We start from the raw sequence: 6,050 nt of genomic DNA, 5'->3' as shown, positions 1-6,050 counted from the left end.
AACACTCCTTCTTTTTCCTTAAGTGAGTATGAAATTGAATTCAAAAGAGGCATAAAGGGTCAAAGTACACTCATGCATAAGAAATGGAGCAGAAATTCATAAAAAATGTCCATAAGTATGGATATCCTCAACCAAATTCATGGCTTATGTGTGATAGCGAACATATCAGCAATTAATTACAAGAAAAACCATTTTCTTAGGCCTCAGATGACTAGGGAAGAGGTTTACAAGGGTTGAGAATGGTGTGCTTAGAGAATAATTTGAAAATCCTTTGGAAATTCACATAAAAACACATATTGCACATTAAAAGAGAAAGAAAAATGAGGGAAATGCGCACATGTTGGAAATAACGCACTGAAGGAAAAGAGATGCATGCTAGAAATAGTGCACTAAAGAGGAAAAATGTAGGTTGGAAATAGCACACTGAAGAGAAAGAAATGCACATTGAAATAGTGCACTGAAAATAAAGAAACACATGCAATATTCATATTGTGAATTGAAGGGAAAAACATGTTATTTAAATTGCACACTAAAAAAAAAAAAAAACATAATTCAAATTGTGCACTTAAAGGGACACATGCATAATTCAAATTGCATATTGAAGGGATAAACACATAATTCAAATTGCGCACTCTAGGTGTTCCTTATTAGACTTTCGGTTATTATTCTAGTGACATTTGAGCAATACCCATTTTTCAATTGTTACCTTTTTTATTTATTAGAAAGCATCATATTTCAACATTTGACAATTAAGTATTACAAGTCTCAATAAGAGATAACAAGTCTCAATAAGGTATCTCAAGCACTTAATGATAACGTCATTTTGACTTGGGAAGACCTTGATTAAGCTCTAAAGACCGTAACCGGAAAAATGTGATGAATCAAATCCATTACTTAAACTTGTTTTCATGTTGCTAATTAGATGTATGCCTACTTTTTCTTTTACTTGCCAATTCATAACATATTGAATTTTATTATAGTTTAGATGTTATAATAAGAATGGTGATATGAAATCATAATTTTCTTTAATAAGTAATAGAAAATCACTACAAGATTTTTTTAGAGAACATAATAGTTGTAGCAAGCAATGTAAGTTTAAGAAAAATTACAAAAAAGTTGTGAATTTTTTGTTTTCGAGAAATCATAGCAAAAAATAAAAACAAGAAATTTTTTAATCGAGTAGCCATTATTACTCTGCATAAGGTTTTGCAAGAAGCAAAATGAAAAGATATGGAAAAAAAAAGGATACCACACTGAGATTGCTCAAGTGAGAGGATATGAGATGAATGACAAGTTGTACATTGTACTAAGTAGCTATTATTGCTTCTTTCTTCTCTATAGAAATGGGTTGGTGTTATGCTTAGAGAAATTGATGACAACCCTACTCAAAGCATTGAGGTCTCTATTGATGGAAACGACGATGTTTCAATGGGCTTGAAATATAACTTAGAAAAATAATATTTTTAAAAAGAGCAAGGATGGAACAATAAGGGTCCATAGCTCAATGGAAAAGTCTTTGACTATAGATTAAGAGGTCGCCAGTTCAATCCCAATTGGGCCTTCTTTATAAGTAGTTTTTACTTTCCTTAAGTTTTGTCCAAAAGTACAAGGAGTTTATAGACTTTCCTTTCATATTTATTTTATTTTATTTACTTATGTTTTTTTGTTCCTATTTATTATCCCATTTTGCATTAATTAGATATTTGAGCATACACACCCTACATCACTTGTTTTGTACATGACTTGGGTCCAATAGGAGTTGTATAGAAGATCTAAGTCATGGGTTCCTTCCAAAATGATGAGTAGTCCATAGTTGATTCATGGATTTTGATTATTCATTTAAGATTGTAGTGCACTATCTCCCAATTGGAGGGATGACTTGTCTTGGTATGTTATGCACATTGGACAAGACCTATAGTGAATCATGATTTAAGGCTATCAATTGTCATGATATAGTAAGCTACCATACTACATGGACTCTTAACCTTAAGAGGATATTAAGCTTATGTCAAATCTAATAAGAAGCTTTGACTTATTCGTGAGACTCTAAAGTGCTCACATATACATATGAATTGGGTCAAAATTGATAAAGACTCATGGCAACAGATATTCTCAATAAAGATACCATGATATCTCATGGATTGAGATAGTGTGTCTCCTTGGGTGATCCAAAGGACATGTGATCTAGAAAACTATTATCATAGCATTTCCTTGAGTGAAAATTTGACATATGCTTCTTGGAGGTAGAGTATGTTAATTGATCACATAATAAGTGGGATATGCAACTCAAGGATTGAAGAAGTAATCTTGATAGGTGATAGCACTACCTTGTTAAATTATAAACATCAATTCATGGGGAGTCTATAAGTAGTGGATAGTAGGTCATAAACCTGAGTTTCGTCTCGATGTTATATACATAGGGTACTTGTCACACCTTGGATTCTAGACTTGCTAATTAATACTCAATACAAAATAAGTGTTCCCAAGATTGAGGAGACAAAAATTTAAATGCTAAGTTTCTGGTTGATTTTGAGCAAAATGAGGATGTAGAAACCTATTATGAAGCATTATACATTGTGTGATAAACATTGTAACCATTAATTAATTAACAAAACATGATATGTTTCAAAAAAGAAAAAAAAAACTTGTCCCACATTACTTTGTATATACCAAAACCCCATGATTCACTAAGGGTAGCCCATACTATAAGTGTACAAAAACATATATAAATGACATCATTTCTTCAAAAATGATTTAGTCTTTATATGATACAAAGGCAAAAGCTTCAAAACACTTTCAACACAAGCAAAACAACATCCTATCAAGGGAAAAGCAATGCTCAAACATTAACCACAGTAGATGTCTTCAAACTTACATCTACAAGTAGAAGGGATAGGGTGAGTTCATAACTTAATAGGAAAGTTTATAACCATTATATGCATATCCTTAAACACCTTGAATTAAACATATAATAGCATGCATGATTAACCTTTTATAACCATTAACAAATATGCAATAATGTCAAACATGTATGCATGTTGTTAATGGTTTCATCTCTACTTTGCCCCATCCATCCTCTCACACCAAATAAGTTGTTAACCCTTACTAATTTACATATCAACTATCAATGTTCCAAAAGATACTCAATCATAAATAATGACTATTCTGGGACTATCATCCTCATCAATTTATATATCAACTATCAAGGCTCCAAAAGATACGCAGTCATAAATAATGACTATTATGGGACTATCACCCAAGGATAAATCATATCTCATGTCTTCTATGACTCATACCCAAGGGTAGGACCAACCCCGTGTCTTTTAGGACTACAGCCCATGGGCAGAACCAACCCCATGTCTTTAGGGACTAAAACCCAGGGGTAGGACCAACCTCATACACCCACATTGGAGTGTCTTTCTCAAGGGCTTTAGGGACTTTCACCCAAGGACCCACAATCCTGCATAAACAATATAATGAAAAATAAAGCATGTAGCTTCTAATAACCATTTTCCACATATCAATCTATTCTCTATATGTTATTTGTCATTGTTCCATATCGTTCTTGCAATGTAACCATACCATGAACCATTTCCTCAATACTGAACTCATGAATCCTCATACCAATACATATCCAAAGATCATTGCAACAATTTAAAACAATTAACTAAGAACTCCATGGCACATTGAAACGTTTCATAAGATCATAGTAAAGATATGGATTCTCAATAAATGCTTCAAGAAAACAAACAAAGATACACAATGGAATAGCATGAAATCACTATTTTACACTAACTTCTCTTTTGTAATTATTCTATGTGGACACCCTTAGCTATTACAAGGAACTAAAATGAAATAATATAGTTTAGGTTTTCCATCCATAAAAAAAAATCATAATTAAAGCTTATGACAATCTTCCCTTATTGCAAATTTTAAAAATTTGATGTTGATGACTTTAATTTCCATATTCCTTAATCATCAAGCCTGCATGTTTACAAATCAAATTTAAGATGAATTAAACAATCTTTGGTATGCATATTGATATTCCCTAATTAATTAGCCTGCACTAATTGTTCTTGTTTTCATTAAACCTAATCCATTAGCAAGCTCCAAGGATTCAAATAAACCTAACTAATCATAGGATTCATTAATCTATTTTTCAATTAAAGCAAACTAAATAAACAAGCATGTTGAATTTTCCATTAAGAGTTAAATAAAAATACTTAAAACACTAATTAACTTTAATTTATAATCAAAACATGCTTATAACTAATTAAACATAGTTTTTAAATAAACTTTATCGTTAATTCACTTCAAAAGATCATTTGGAACCCAAATATACCAAAATCACTAAATTTATCTTATTCTTTACCTTGATTCTTCACTTTTTTCCTAGCTTCTCTCTCTAAACCCACCAGATTGTGAATAGATAGGGACGGAAATGAGGCTTGGCAGCCCTTATAAAGGGGTCCCTAAGCTAGCATGCATGAGATGGTAGGCCCTAAGGCTACTACTAACCTCAAGTTTCCCATATTTATGGTTTAGTCTTTCTAGTTGTAAGTTTTTATGCTTGTAACTGCCCATCAATCCCTTAGGTTTTCATAATTCTAATTAATCCCCAAGTACCTAATCAACATGCTTAAGTTATTAACTAATCACACTTAACCTTAATTAAAGTTTAATTCATAATTAAATAAGATTAACCTTAAATTAGTTTTAACCTCTAATTAAGCAAGTTTATGGTTAAGTACTAAGATAATCATTATTGCATATTTAATTCATTACTACTAGGTATTATAGTACTAGAGTGCAATTGACTCTCGTTAATGAAATGTTAAATCAACTTTAGAATTGGATTCTAAGGGAGCCAATACTCTTATAAGCTTTAATGGTCCCCGCTCTGAGCTCATATACTATGATGACATCATTTATGAAGGTTAGATTAGCTTTAAGTTCACTCTTACGCATGAAGGCATTTTAGTAATTAATTAATTAGGACCCATTTTGGGCTAGATTAAGTGACCCAAGCCTTGGTAGGCTTAAGTCACTTAAGCCTAGTAGGGGAACCCTATAAATACCTCTTAGGGATTAGGGCTTCCATCACTGTTTTGGTATGAGAGCCATCTTCCACCTCCAGAGAGAGAAAGCCTAGGATTCCTACCTTTTAAAGCTCACACTTTGGAGTGTCAAAATTATGGTTTGTGTCATTGTGGAAAATCTTAGTTGTATGAGATCTTTGAACTCTTAAAGCTTCATCTTCACTGATTTGGGAACTCTAAATCAAAGGTAAATTTTTCTAATGACTTTTCTCTAGATCTTATAATGTCAAAAAAAATTTATTTTTGCTTTCGTTGCATAGGATCTAGAGGCCTAGGGTAGTTTTCATGCACCTATGCAATCTAGAGATTGGAAATGAAGAGATCCAAGGTTCCCAATAGTGGTGTTATGCTTGGAGAAACTGTTGATAGCACTACTCAGATAGTTGAGGTATCCCTTAATGGAAACGATGATGTTTCCAAGTGCCTAAAATATAACTTACAAAAATAATATTTTTTTTAAAAAAAAGTGAAGATTGAATAATAAGGGTCCATAGCTTAGTGGTAAAGCATTTGACTGTAGATCAAGAGGTCATCGGTTTGATCCCGGTTGGGCCCTCTCTATAAGTAGCTTTTTATTTCCTTGATTTTTGTTCCAACCAATCTATATCTATGCTTATAGAATACATGAAAGTACAAGGAGTTTGTAGACTTTCCCTTCATATTCCATGTATTTATTATTGGGTTATTTAATTAAAACAATGAAATAACTCCTAATTTATTATTTAACTATAACAATCATAATAAATTCACCTTTAATATCATAACAAGTTCAAGCCAAATAGTTTTTTGATACCACCGTATAAGATATTATTCTCTTATGGTTAATTTTATAAAAAAAATCTAGCTCGAGGCATATCCAAAATGAAATCCTAGAATTCAAAATATTAAATGACAGCAATGACAAGTTAAAAACATTCACAAATAATCACCAACCCATTGTTTGGCTTTCAA

General features: G+C 31.9%; 1 non-coding gene across 1 annotated transcript; it reads left to right on the top strand.

Annotated features, from left to right (window-relative positions):
- Window positions 1-5,583: 5,583 nt before the first annotated feature.
- TRNAY-GUA (transfer RNA tyrosine (anticodon GUA)) lies at window positions 5,584-5,655 on the top strand. The gene has a single exon. It is a non-coding gene; the product is annotated as a tRNA-Tyr (tRNA).
- The last annotated feature ends 395 nt before the right edge of the window (window positions 5,656-6,050 follow it).

Source organism: Vitis vinifera, chromosome 14, assembly GCF_030704535.1.
Source record: "Vitis vinifera cultivar Pinot Noir 40024 chromosome 14, ASM3070453v1".
Lineage (NCBI taxonomy): Eukaryota > Viridiplantae > Streptophyta > Magnoliopsida > Vitales > Vitaceae > Vitis > Vitis vinifera.
This window is presented reverse-complemented; position numbering and strand designations above follow the sequence as displayed.